Here is a 13,350-nt window from a genome sequence, read left to right on the forward strand (position 1 = left end):
CTAGCGTGAGATTTTTCAGAAGAATGAAGATACTTTCAAAGGAAAATTTGGTGTCTCACTCCTGATTTTGGAAGTCCTTGCCATATCAATTAGTCATCGAGTACATGTTTAAATACAGGCACAGCAATGACTACTAGGAGCACAGCACTGCTCTCCAGATGGTAACAACAAAAAAACAAACTCTTCTGAGAAACACAGTGAACCCAAATACCACCAAAAATAGACTTAATATGTTTTGGGATATTTGCAAGCCTGTTCATGATTATTGTTGTTGCATATTAGGAAAATATTATTATAGATTACCCCTAGGCCTTATTAGACATCAGAAAAGGTATGCTAGAAAGGTCGGAACTGCAGTACAGTAAAAGTTGACTTCACTCTGCAACCATTTCCTCAGAAGGCTTTTTCTGTCCAGATGCCGAGTTTCATCAAGTTTGTAAGGACACAGTATGCTGAGATCTCACCTCCTCGTCCTGACTGAAGGGAACTTGAGCAGTGTGTTCAAAGGTTACTACAAGGGTGAGGGGACAGACAACACATTATCAGATAAGCCCAGCTTCCTTAGGAAGTCAGCTCAAATTAACAAGCATAGATTCTCCTGCCACAGAGGTGCAGATGGAAAACACCTAACCATCTGAACAAAGAACAAAGCAAAGGGGTGAAGGTTAAGGGATGCTACTGGCCAAAAGATAATTTTTGATCATCTAGGTTATTGTGCTGCGCAGAAGGAAACAGCTCAGAGTCACTTACACACTTGTGCTTTAACTCATTCAAAAATTTTCTTGATACTTACTGCAACTGGCAGATTAATACCATATGGAGAAGAAGGATGTACTTTAATAAATCTGATTCAGCTACACACATTTCCTGATATGCTTGAATTTGGTGACCTCATGATCGACACACTTCCTTGAATTCTTGTGCTTTGAAACACAGCATGGAACAAGCACAGTGAGCAAATGCACACAAGTCTGATTACTACAAAATACCTCTTATCATGACTCCAGTGGCTATCCACTATGCCTTTTCAATACTTAATACAGGTGCAAAGCATAGAAAAAAAAAATGCACACACTTTTTTCTTTTTTTCAGTACATAAACCAAGAATCCAATGAAAATACAAAGAAGTTTCCACTTCTCCAGTGCTTATTGCATTTTACTAACATGTAACACAAAGAAGACATAATTTAATTATTTCAAAGCACATTTCAGTTTTGGAGGATAATGTTAGCTACTGTGTATTTCTCAAAACAGCATGTCTTCAGAGGAAAATGTCAACTGCCCACACTGTCAGCTGCACTTTACTCAATGTCAGGTTCAAGGACCAGACCACATCACTCAGTCTTAACAAAGACTGCAGAATAAAATTGCTGTTTCTTAGAAGAGTTGTTATCTGCATAATACTGTTCCTGCCAGTTCTCTTCAGCTCATAACCCCCTTGTGAACTCACGAACATTTAAGAAGTCGACCTTATTAATGAGAGTTTATTTTCCTTTATCTGGAAATGTCCAAAAACTTATTTTGAACTATATGACCTTTAATCTTCTTTCCATCACAGGAAAAGCCTAATTAGTTTTATAAGAGAACACTGATAATTACTGAAGCAATTCCAAGTGTGTTTTTTTAAAAAACCGGCAATGACCCAAGGGTTGGAATCCTTCATTGTTTACAATAAAACCTGCGGTATTCAAATTATTTTTAAGGTACAATGAACCAAATCCAAAGAAAGTCTCTCTTCACATGTACAAAGAGCACATAAATAGATCAAATGCTGAAACGCAGCTTTCACATTAAATAATATATTGAGAATAAAGAACAACAGTTATGCAATATCCTTTTAGAGTGAATGTAAGGAATGAGAATCACTTACGAGAAATAAATTGATTTTTTTAACTAATCAAGGAAATGGGCAATTCCTGAAACTACAGATCTATATTTTCTGACAAATTCCTGTTGCACCAATCTTTACTGAGACTAAAAGCTCTCAAGACCTGTTGTAGTTCCTCTCTTAATAAGTATCTGACAGATCACATGAAGACATACTGTAGCATGTTATCATATATGACCAGCCTTCCATTGGGGTGGGCAAACACTTTCCTCTCTGCTCTGCACACAAATGGGCCCCCATGCTGCCATTCCCCTTCCAATCTTGACAAAGGTGAAAGGTCTACAATACAGCAGGACATTATCAGAACAAGTCAGTCCATGTGTAATTACTTAGCAGTTGTATTTCCTTCATTTATTTCCTTCACATGCTGTTTTAATTGAATTTTTTTACCCCTGGATTTTTCACTTATGCATATATACACACATATCCCTCCCCTACTCAGCAAATATTGACTTCTACAGTTAACATACTGGAGATGGTCTCTTTCCTAATTAGATCTCATAGACACAGGCTACAAGAAATTCATATTAACCACGCAGTTCATGCTTGTACATGGACTCACTCTCATGCCTGCTTGTGGTAACATGACTCTCTCATTCTCTTGCTGCTCACAGCTTCCACTGGCACCAGGGACCCAAAAGACACGCAGGCGCACTAATCCAGCTTTCTGAGGGCAACACTACTCCTCCTTCTCTGCTCCTCTCACAGAGGTCCCTGCAAAGGGCCTATGGTCCACTTGCACATCTTGTAGCAGCACAGCAACCCAGTGCCTCAAAATAAACTGACTCTTTCATGCTATCCTTTCTACCCATCTAATAGATTGTGATGCTGCCAAGAAACATACAACCTCCCCTGAATTTTACTGTGCTACTTCATGTTATCACCTCTACAATGCAGCACTTCCTTAAGTGTGTTGTCCTAACTAAACCAAACCACTTATTGCAATGTGAGAGGCACAAGATGTACTTGTTTTACAAGTAAATTAATGCCTGGCTTTCAGTTTCCAATAATTTAGACTGATCATTCAGTTTAGGCAGAACATGGTCTAAAAAGAAAACATGAAGGAATGTTCAAATTTTGTTTTCAATTTTTGCTAAATTACTGTAAATAGAATTCAAACATAGACTGAAATCTCTCAGTCCACAAAAAAAAAGATGCCAAAAATTCCAGCGTTTTTCAGAATAATGTAAATGAGAAGTTTATATTTTGTCTGTTGGATGTGTTTTTCTATCTCAGAAAGTTTACTTTCCTTGATGTAAAAAACCTAGCAGCCCTTTAGGTGTTTCATTGAGGGTCTCAGAATAGAAAATACTGCTATAAAAGTACTTTGCAGGGATGCTGTCCTGGTTTCAACAGGGATAAAATAGTAAAGCAAACTCTGCACAATCAAAATAATCTCAGAAAAAACAACAAAGCAATGAAGATATGAACATTTTAAAATAATACACATACTGGCTAGGATCCACGATTTTTACTGCTGTAAAATAAAACAATGGTTTTCTGCAACTTCTTTTTTGAGTCCCTTGTAAATAACCCACCCCCAAGTGCTGAGACAGCAGCATCTGCAAGGGTAGTGATGCTGCACCTCATTTAAAATTTAAAGCAGCTCATATAAGATTGAGACTGCTGCTACTAATAGGACATAGAGTGAGTCAGTTCCACAAGTCTCTTCTGACATGATTCATTGCTAGGATAAGAAAACTAAACAGAAATTTTCAAGGCCACGTCTCACATCTTGACAATCCTTTCACATGACCATTATTACAGCATCTCTAACTTGCATCTGCCTCTTCTCCCTCAATCCTCCCTTGAAAGTGAGATTCATCTCCTGAAGTTCTCTTTTGTTTTTCTCTTCTGAAAGGTGACTATAAAAAGGGCTGAGGAGAGGAAAAAACAACCTTGGAATTTACACACACAAGTCATTCCAACTTATCTATCTATGCTTAACAGGGTTCTTCCTTCCTGCTATTATTAGTAAATCTCACAGTTTAGTTCTCTCAGCATTGAGCTGGCAGATAAAGCACAAAAGAAGAAGGATTTCTTACTAATTAACTTCTGACACCAATAAATTCTGTATACCTACACAGTAGAATGGAAAAACCTCTTCCTGTGGAAGGTTGTTCATCACATTTTTCATGCATTGTTGCTGATATGTTTAACTTTATTGTTTCGCAAGTCAGCAACGAAGCAGCTATTGTTTCCAAAGTGCTGAGCAAGTTTGACTGTGGGAGCAAGAGACGTGCAGCAATTTTCAATGGTCCCTCTGGTGACTGCAGACGGAGATGGCCAGACATAGGGAAGAAAAGGCAGGGGAAAGGGGAATCTGAAGAGCTGGAGAACTGAAGAACTAAAATCTGTGTAGTTACATGAATCACAAGTTCTGTTTCAGTTTATTTTTAGTTTCTATTCCAGTATTCTATTCCTTAGAAAAAATTCTGCCCTTCATGAATCTAGTCAGGTTTACCCAGACACAAAGCACACGATGCACAAGGCCAAGCACATCCTTACAAATTCACCTGTCAAAATACAGAGACTGGCAGAACCTTTAATGTTATGGTATGAAACACCAAAACATTTTTTATTCCTTGGGTGAAACATTATTCTACAAAATCTCATCACAAAGCAAGTCATTTGAACTCACAAAGCATTACACAAATAACACCACCTCAAACATCTTTGGAGAGTACTGTGCTTTTCCCATTTCTGCAACATCCCATACTAAAGAGCTATTCACAGAATCTGCACAAGGACTATAAATGCAAAACATATTTAGATGCTAATACATATGCCTCACAGATATAAGTATTTTACTCTAGAATATTATATTCAGAAAATATTTGTAAATCAAAGTAGAAGAGCTTAAAAATATCAGATACCTATGTAGATATTAGGAATGCAAGTGACAAATACCTTATTTTGTCCAAATAAGAAAAATTTAAAAACTAAAACCAAACCAAACCAAGTAACTATCATTATGTATGGCAAAAACTAATGATCATTACTTGAAAAGAAGAGATCGAGTAGAGGCAATTTTTACCAATACTTATTGAACTCCTAAAGTAATCAGCTCAACAAAAAGCTGGGTTTAGATTGCAGCATCTTATTCATGTTAGTTCTCAGGTCTCATGATGCTATCAGAGATCACCTATGTCTTCTGAGGAGAAGAGTATTTGACAGCCAAGGAGAGCTGCTCGTGACTAACTCACTGCAGATTTATGCAAGATAATAAGCCTCAGTAACCTCATATATACACATATTGCTCTGGAATTTCAGAAATGTTAAGTATATGACTAATTCTAACTTATGAATGAAGGTATGCACAAACTCACATTTGCACTGTTGGCAGGAGCCCAGCTCCCAGCAGGAGCTCTTTCCTTAGTCTCGGTACAGGACAGCTGAATGCTGAACGGGGCATTCACGTGAAGCACCTGAACCTGAAAGACTTATACAAACCATTGCTAGGAATGCCACACTTGAGGATCACTCAGAAAATTGTACGCTACATGTTTGAGCGTGTGAAGAGGAAAATTAATACTATTTTGCTGACAGCCTGTTAATGACCCGATTCTACAGCAGCTATTGTAATGCTGAGTACTTGCTCCCATTTCTGTCTGCAGTAATCACTGCCCAAATTTCAATCCAGAGCTACCTACTGATTAGCAAGTATGCATACACCAGGGGAAAAGGATAGCAGACAAGAATCTAATGTTTTCAAGATGCATTCTTTGCATGTTAACACCAGCTGCACCACTCACTAGTTGAAATATGAGGAAGGAACCGGAAAACATTCAGTTTTCAAAGTATCAGTTATTGCAGCTCAAGCAAATAAATACATAAAAGATATTGAAAATAAAAGTCCTAACAACTTTTTCTGTATGGATCAAGCTACCTTACAAAAGCCATTGATCCAAGAACACAAGAGAAAAACTAGCCGTTCATTAGCAGTGGAAATGGTTTCATCCAGTACAAAGTCAATTTATACTCAGGATCAAATTACTTGAACAATTTGGGTCTTTTGTTGCAAAGGCTAACACAATATAACTATTTAGTTCAGAGAGATTACTTGGTCACAGTTCTCAACTACCTACGCAGAGAAAGGATTTAAACTTAGCCCCCTGTTTAAGACACAAGAGGAAATGCCATGTAGTAGACCTCCACTAAAAAGTGAACATTGTGAAAAGTAAAACTAATTAAGTATTGGCAAAGGTTTTCACAGGAGGAGAGAACTGGTTCAAATAAAAATAAAATTGAATGTATTAATTACTAAGAAATTCTAAATATGGGTTCAATGCAAGTCTTACTATATTAAAGCCTTTAGTTCACATTACTCCATCAGACTAGATTAGCACAAATCAAGCACGGATCTCACTTTAGAAAGGATTTTAATGGTGAAGGAAGACAATATGAAAGGGACAAAATACAGACTTTGAGGTAAGACTTACAATAAGGGTCACATAACATCTTGCTCGATTTACATCCAGACTGACCCTGTCTTTTGAAATATGTGGCAATATTTGATCAAAAATTTCCCAGTATCTTGAAAAAAGAAACAGACCAATCACATTTAATTTGGAGAAGGCTGTTCTATATTGGGAATTATGACAATGCTGCTCTAGCAGATGAAATATGAGTTACGTGCCTTGAGACCTGTGCACTAAAGACTTCCCACAGCTATGACCTTTGGAAATGTGTGGAGCATGGGGAAGGAGGGGGAAAAGGAAGAGGAACAGGTAGAATCTAGAGAACAGATGTTTTTATCCTCACAACTAGGTGAAGCCCTAGAGGAGTTTGACATTTAAGTTCACCTCACATGCACAGTACTTCTGTTCTTGTTGCACATAAGACAACACATAAGTTTACAACAAAAATAAATATTTTTCTTTTTGGTTTTGTTTCCTTTTCTCTCACCTTGTCTCTTTTTTCTGCCTAGGATTAACATTAGTAGCTTATCTCCTTGGTTTTAGCTCCAGAGCAGCTGTAAAAACCTCAGAGGTCACACGTCTCCTGCCGCAAGTGCTGAACTTGATCCAAAACATGAATTATTGTGAAAATTACTTATAATTGGAATACTTATAACTTACATTCACCCTCTGGGCTTCAGAATCTGAAGAAGCTCCACCTATAATACTGACCATTATAATTTTCTTCTGAAGTTTATTTGATTTAGGAAGCATTTTTGCCCTGCAGTAATATTCAAACCAATTATTGGAGAAAGATATTTTGAAGCTCTGTTCTCACTGATTTTACATGTAGGAGAGGCCATTAGAGCATCCAGTTCAAGAAGGACAAAACTATGATCTGCCATACAAACATAGTTACATCACATGATGAGCAGCACTGCTGTCTTGGCACAAGAGCTTCTGGATGACTGTGCTAAATCCTGCTTGGAAAGGAGAAGGGCTGCCATGCTAAGGCAGATACCACCAAACAACCCCAAAAGGCAACTGCCCAGACCTGCCCCATGCTGAGCAGAGCCAAGACTCTTCTTTCACTTGTCCAAGTTTCTCTTTCCCATGGATTCTCCACGGTATGTCAGATGTTCATATCTCAAACATGCATGCAATTTGAAATGCAGCTAATAAAGAAAAATAAAATATGAATATCAGATATTCTCAGACCACCCCGATGGACTGCAGTGTGGAGGTGTCTCCATGCACAGCCCAAATGCTCCAGAGGGGCTCACCTTCACACTGTTTGAGACCATCCTGAGTCTGGACTAGACAACTTTGCAGCAAGTGGCCTGGGTCACCATCTGGATCCAAAGCAGCTTTTCCTGTTCTTCTGTGTTCAAAGTGTTTGAAATTATGAAAGAGCAATTTTTAAAGCTTTAGGCTGAAACGTGTGTCACGCCCAAGGGCACAACGTGGAGGGCATTCAAGGGCATCAAGCCAACGGGGAGAGAGCTGGCTTGCTCTGCTCACCACCCTAGCCAACCTTGCCGTAGGACATACTCCCACCATTCAGAAAAAATGCTCAACTGCCTGAGTTACACACAGTCAACTGAGCCTGCATTTCTTCTTGGAGGGAAGTAACTGATTCAGGGAGCAAAAGTAGCTTAAGTGGATGGCTGAGGCCCAGAAGGAAAACATGGCCCATTTCTGAGCCAGATTGACAGTGTAAACCACCCTCAACCACCCCTGTTGCTTGTACTTTCATTATACCTTTAAGCAACTTGAGCAATAATGACAAAATTATGCAAGCATAAGAAGCATTCCAGCATACTTTTCAGACAGTGTTTATCACCTAAAGAAAACACTCAAATACAGTGCTTTATTTAAATCCCATGATTATGCACTACAAATTACCAGGCAGCCTTGATATGAAACTATCAAGGTTCAGTCAATATTATAGAGCTGCTATCAGTGCCGCTGTAGGTACAAAGAAAGCACAAATGCATACCTCTATTTTTGGAATATACGTATATTCCATAATAAAGTACTTTTTGACTGTTGATCAAAATGCAGGAAGCTATACTGGCAGAGAACACTAGCATAACATTACTCATCAATATAGAACCATTCCCCTCCAAAACAAAACAAAACAAAAAAAACCCCAAAAAACTCCACCAAAAACTAAAAAAAAAAAACCAAAAACCCCAGAATAATTTCCTAACCAATGGTACTGTATCACTGAAACTGACTGACTGGGGAGAAACTGCTGCAACGTAAAATCAACCTCAAGAAAGCACTACTTTATCTACTCAAGGAAATTTCAGGAGATTGAGGCTGGCTGAAAGGCTGTGCTTTTGATTTTGCAGGAAACTGCCCCTGAATTTCTGGGTATAGGGATGAGAAAGGAGACTGCTCCCTGACAACACATGGCCCAATAGAGGGGGGAGGTGGAGCTAAAACAAACCTGCCAACACAGCAGTCCATCCTCAGCTGTGGGCTGCACTGAGGGTCTGATTTTTGGCAGGGTAGGAAGCGAGCAGAAGGAGCAGGGAATTGCCACAGTGCTGTCCTTGTTTCCATGACATGTGCTTTTATAACTTGTGCACCCTGAGGTAAAAGGCACAGTTTGGACTCAACAGCTGACAACTCAGCAGTTCTCTGCCTGTGGGGTAAGGGAAAGATGGTTCTGTTGTAGCAACAGTTGACCTCACTCCAGTGCCAGCTCCAGACAGTGCAGAGAAAGGAGGGGGTGCGTATGCCCTTCAAAACCGTACACCCTGACCAACATTCATACCAATGGCTTAGCAGCTATTTTTAGCCTAAGCACTTTCTGCTTACAGTGAAACCTGCTACTAGGAATGATTCCAAGAGACAGCAGCAGGGAAAGGCAGACAGCAGCAAAGTGGCAAAAGGCCCTGTTGAGCTTCTGGTGTTTGCAGGAGTTCAAGGACCTTACGGACACACAGCAGCAGGGCTCCCACAGTCTGTAAATGTAGGGATTGCAGATTTTCCAGAGGAAGGAGGATAGCAGTGAGCAGCAAATAAATGATAATATGTATAAAAAAACAGTCCCCAAATATATTTCTCAGGGACAGATAAGAACTTCCAAAGATTGTTCTAATTAAAATCTGTTTGTTTGCAAGTCAGTAAGGAAGGAAGGCAAAGAACACAGGGACTTCTGTGTTTTCTAGTGATACATATCCTGCTGCCTCTCAATCCGTCAAAATACAGGTAAGAAAATAGGTCTGTTCATCTAGGCATTTATATGGCCCTCATCATTGCCATGCTAATGACTCTGGAAGAAATCCACACCACTCTGGAAGATCATCCCTGAAGACATTTAAGCATGTATAAAACCCAAACTTTTGATGCTTCAATCTAAAAGACAAATGTTTGAAAATCCCACTTAGTTGCAGGTAAATATTAGAGAGGAAAAATAAATAAAAGGAGAGGCGATGATAAATTTTGTAGGCATCAGCATGCACAGATGCAGTCTCATATTTGACAGGGCCATACCATTTGCCTGATGCTTAAACACTCAAGATTCACAAAGCAGCTACTCCCTGCTTGTATCACAGAACCAAAGAATCAGGTTCCAAAAAAAAAAAAGCTGTTTCTTTGGCTTAAAAACATAGGAGAAGAAAGCGGCAGGAATGTTCCCTTTTCTGAGGCAAACCAAGTCACTGTAGCACTTGCGGGGGTATCAGAAACACCTCAGGCTACTCAAAGTGACAGATGAGTCAGGATGAAGACTCCTCCAGCCCTTCTGTCGATTCTGAAGCTTAAGTAACCACTGAGTCAGTGCTACCTCATGTCCTTGTGAGATGACACTCACTGGAATTGCAGGATCGTGGTCTCCAGGTCTTGGTCCCAAGAATTATTTTCATCTTTTACATTAAACTCTTTATGGAACAAAATGTATCAGCCAGCTTTGGAACATAGAGCACGTCTCAAGTCTTATCTGGAAGCAATTTATTTTTCTTTTTTTAGACAAATTTGATGCCTACCAGTCAAGAATAATCAAAACTAAATCTCAAGGGCAAAAGAAAAACATAATCCATCTGCATCAGCCTGATGATATACAGCATTCTGCAAGACAGAGTCATTAGTTACAAACATCTATGTTGTTTAAATACATCTTTTCATAAAGCATGTAATTTGCTGTCAAACACTTATTGGATTAAGCAATCCAACATTTATACTCTAAAAGAGCTGTTTCTAATACATTTAGAGATTCTGTTCTAGTATTACCTATGGATGTTAATAAATTCAGATATTTTTTAAACATTTTCTAACGCCCCGGTCTGCATGACGCTGAAATACATGTGACCTTATAGCCAGAGACTGTAACTCAACAAGCGCTTGAAATTAAAGTCCTGTAAATACCTGCTAGAGTACCAGCAGCAGCTCTGTCACCTGTGAAAAAGTCTTCCTCTTTTTGAGACGAGCATCTCCACCCACATGGCTGTTCCCAGGTATTCCTGATTTGCCTTCGGCAAGTCTGTGAGAATGCCCTCACCTAAAGGTTAAGTCTCTCCCTTTCCTCAGCACACCTGTAAAGGGATTTTGCACAATCTAATTCACAGATAATGCTTGCCACTGGTTGCTCTAGGTGACTAAAGTGGTGTGTTTGGAAAGTGCACAATGGAAACTGTTATCACTTCATAATGCTGATAAAAGTTTGAATAGGTGAAACAGCGATAAGATGAAAGGATGCAAAGACTTAGTAAACAGAAAGCAAACAAAATTGGGTGATCTACTGACTCCCTAAAAGTTATATTCCAAACCAGCTCCAACTTAATGATTTGTAAGCCCTCCTTTTGTGACTTGCTGCAAATTTTCCAGGGTAGATCACAGCCCTGCAGTCTACTGAGACAAGTCTGTCTTTCTTTAGACCTCTCCAAAGTAACCTGCAGACCCATCTCCAGCTAATGGCCAGAATCCCATGCTGACAAATAATAACCAAGTGCAGATATGGTGCTTGCTACTCATTCTGTGGATACACTCATGGCACTTGCTCCTCTCTCCTCCACATCCAAATCCTTTCCCTCATCAAAAGTAATTTTTGTTTTGATCTCGATTCAAATTGTTGCCAAATCCAGGAGACTTCTAGGTCTATTCTCACCTTTATGGACAGAAATCAAAGCTTATCTTTATCACCAAAATCGTGCAGCATAAAATGGTTGATGAGCTAAGGACAAGCACAGACTTTCTGCAGATCAAGGCATTCATCCATTCTTCCCTACAGGATGTGCAAACCTTGATATATAAAGCACTGATGGATCTACACCAAAAAACATACTGTCTCAGCTGGCATTGCCACATGCTGATTTGAGAGGGAATATGGCATGACAGAGTTCAACCTTTCTCACAATTACTAAACTTGCTTAGTCTTATTAGCAGTCTGGGTTCATGCTGTGGGGTTGAACTAAGAGTTTAGGAAGAATTTAAATATTTCTTCTACAGTAAGGAGAAAGGGCAGAATGGACTTCCAGGTGAGATGTCAAAGGCAACTCATACTGCCTTACTTAGGCAATAAGCTGAGTTTCAAATGCAGCAGAAATCAACCCAATTCCCAAGCTTTCCTGAAGGAAATTTGACAGGAGATGGCCTTGATAGTGGAATATAAACATTTCACTATTTTTGCAATGGTAATTTCAAGTGTGCAAGTCTGTCGAAAAGAATCAGAGTGACAATTCCTACACAGCAGTTCACTATCCCACTCTCCTCAATATTAGTACAATACCTATCCAGATTTTCGCTCCCATTCATAGCAAACTTCCCAGGCATTCACCACCAATGACAACTGAAAAACAAAGCAAGCGTATAACCAATTCCTGCCGAAGTAATACACAGCATGCCAGCACAACACAGTCAATTCAAATTTACACGCTGAATCTTACAAGGGAATAACGTTCTTTACAGAACCGCCTCAAAGGTTTTTACAGATCGTTTTCAAACACGCTATCTAGACACATCAGAAATTCAATCACTCAAAACAGACACAGCTGCCGCTGTGCCAGAGTCCCTGTACAGCCTGTGCGCAGAGGCGCCCAGCATGTCTGGATGCTCCCCAAACACAGAAGGGGTTTTGGAGTCCCCTCCTAAGGTCCATTTTTCAAAAGGGTGCTACTTATTATAAAATAAAATAAAATAAAATAAAATAAAATAAAATAAAATAAAATAAAATAAAATAAAATAAAATAAAATAAAATAACAAAAAGAGGCATAAATAGTATTTACCCGCTGCTCAGTCCTCGAGCCAGCCAACCTGCCGGCCAGCGGAATGAGCTGTTGACAAAACACAGCCTCTATTTAAGTCGCAGCTCCGGCAGCGGCAGAGAGGAGCCGCCGGTCTCCCCCCGCGCCCCCGAGGGAGGCTGCCGCGCTCCGCGCCCGCACCGGCTCCGACCCCCGCCAAGCCCCCGGCGGCGCCGCCGCCGCCACCTGTGCCCAGCCCCGGCCGAGCCCCGAGCCGCACGACACCAGGCAGGCAGCTGGGGGGGCTCTCCGAAAATCCCCGCCGCCGCGCTGGGTCCCGGTGGGGCTGCCAACCCCCTCCGCCCCTCCCGGCCGGCACCTCCCCGGGGCGGGCAGAGCGAGGGAGGGATGGAGGGAACATCCATCATCGCGCCCCTCGGGCCGCCCCCTCCCAGGTGCGAGCGGCCGGGAGCGGGCGCCCGGCGCGGTGCCACACTCACCCGGCGCCGCCCGGCCGTGCCCTGAGGGGGCCGCATGCCGCGGGTGCGCGGGCGGTGCGCGGCGCGGCCCAGCTCCGGCGGCAGCAGTGCGCAGCGCCGACAGGAAGGAGGGATGGAGCCGCCGAGGGAGGGAGGGAGGGAAGGAGGGAAAGAGAGGGAGGGAGGGAGGGAGGGATGGAGGAGCGGGGCTGGCGGGCTGCCCGCGGGAGGAGCCTGCGCCGCGCACCGCCCGCCGCGGCCCCCGGCCCTGCCCCGGGCACCGCCGCCTCCCGCCGCCCGGCACGGCCCGGTTCGGCCCCGCTGCAGCGGCCCCGGTGCTGCCGTGCCGGGGCTTGACGGCGCCCTGGGCCGTGCGGTGGGGGCCGCGCTG

The 13,350-nt window shown here is 41.6% G+C and overlaps 1 protein-coding gene across 2 annotated transcripts in view; it reads right to left on the minus strand.

Annotated features, from left to right (window-relative positions):
- Positions 1 to 13,115, minus strand: part of LOC135289265 (leukemia inhibitory factor receptor-like) — a 53,422-nt gene extending 40,307 nt beyond the window's left edge. Inside the window, exon 1 of one of the 2 annotated variants that reach the window (XM_064402724.1) lies at positions 12,981 to 13,115. The gene's annotated coding sequence lies outside the window, so the exon portion shown is untranslated. Of the gene's footprint in view, positions 1 to 12,522; positions 12,853 to 12,980 lie in introns of those variants that run through there. The other variant, XM_064402723.1, reaches the window with a different exon arrangement.
- Between the last annotated feature and the right edge of the window lie 235 nt (positions 13,116 to 13,350).

This window comes from Passer domesticus, chromosome Z (genome assembly GCF_036417665.1).
Source record: "Passer domesticus isolate bPasDom1 chromosome Z, bPasDom1.hap1, whole genome shotgun sequence".
NCBI lineage: Eukaryota > Metazoa > Chordata > Aves > Passeriformes > Passeridae > Passer > Passer domesticus.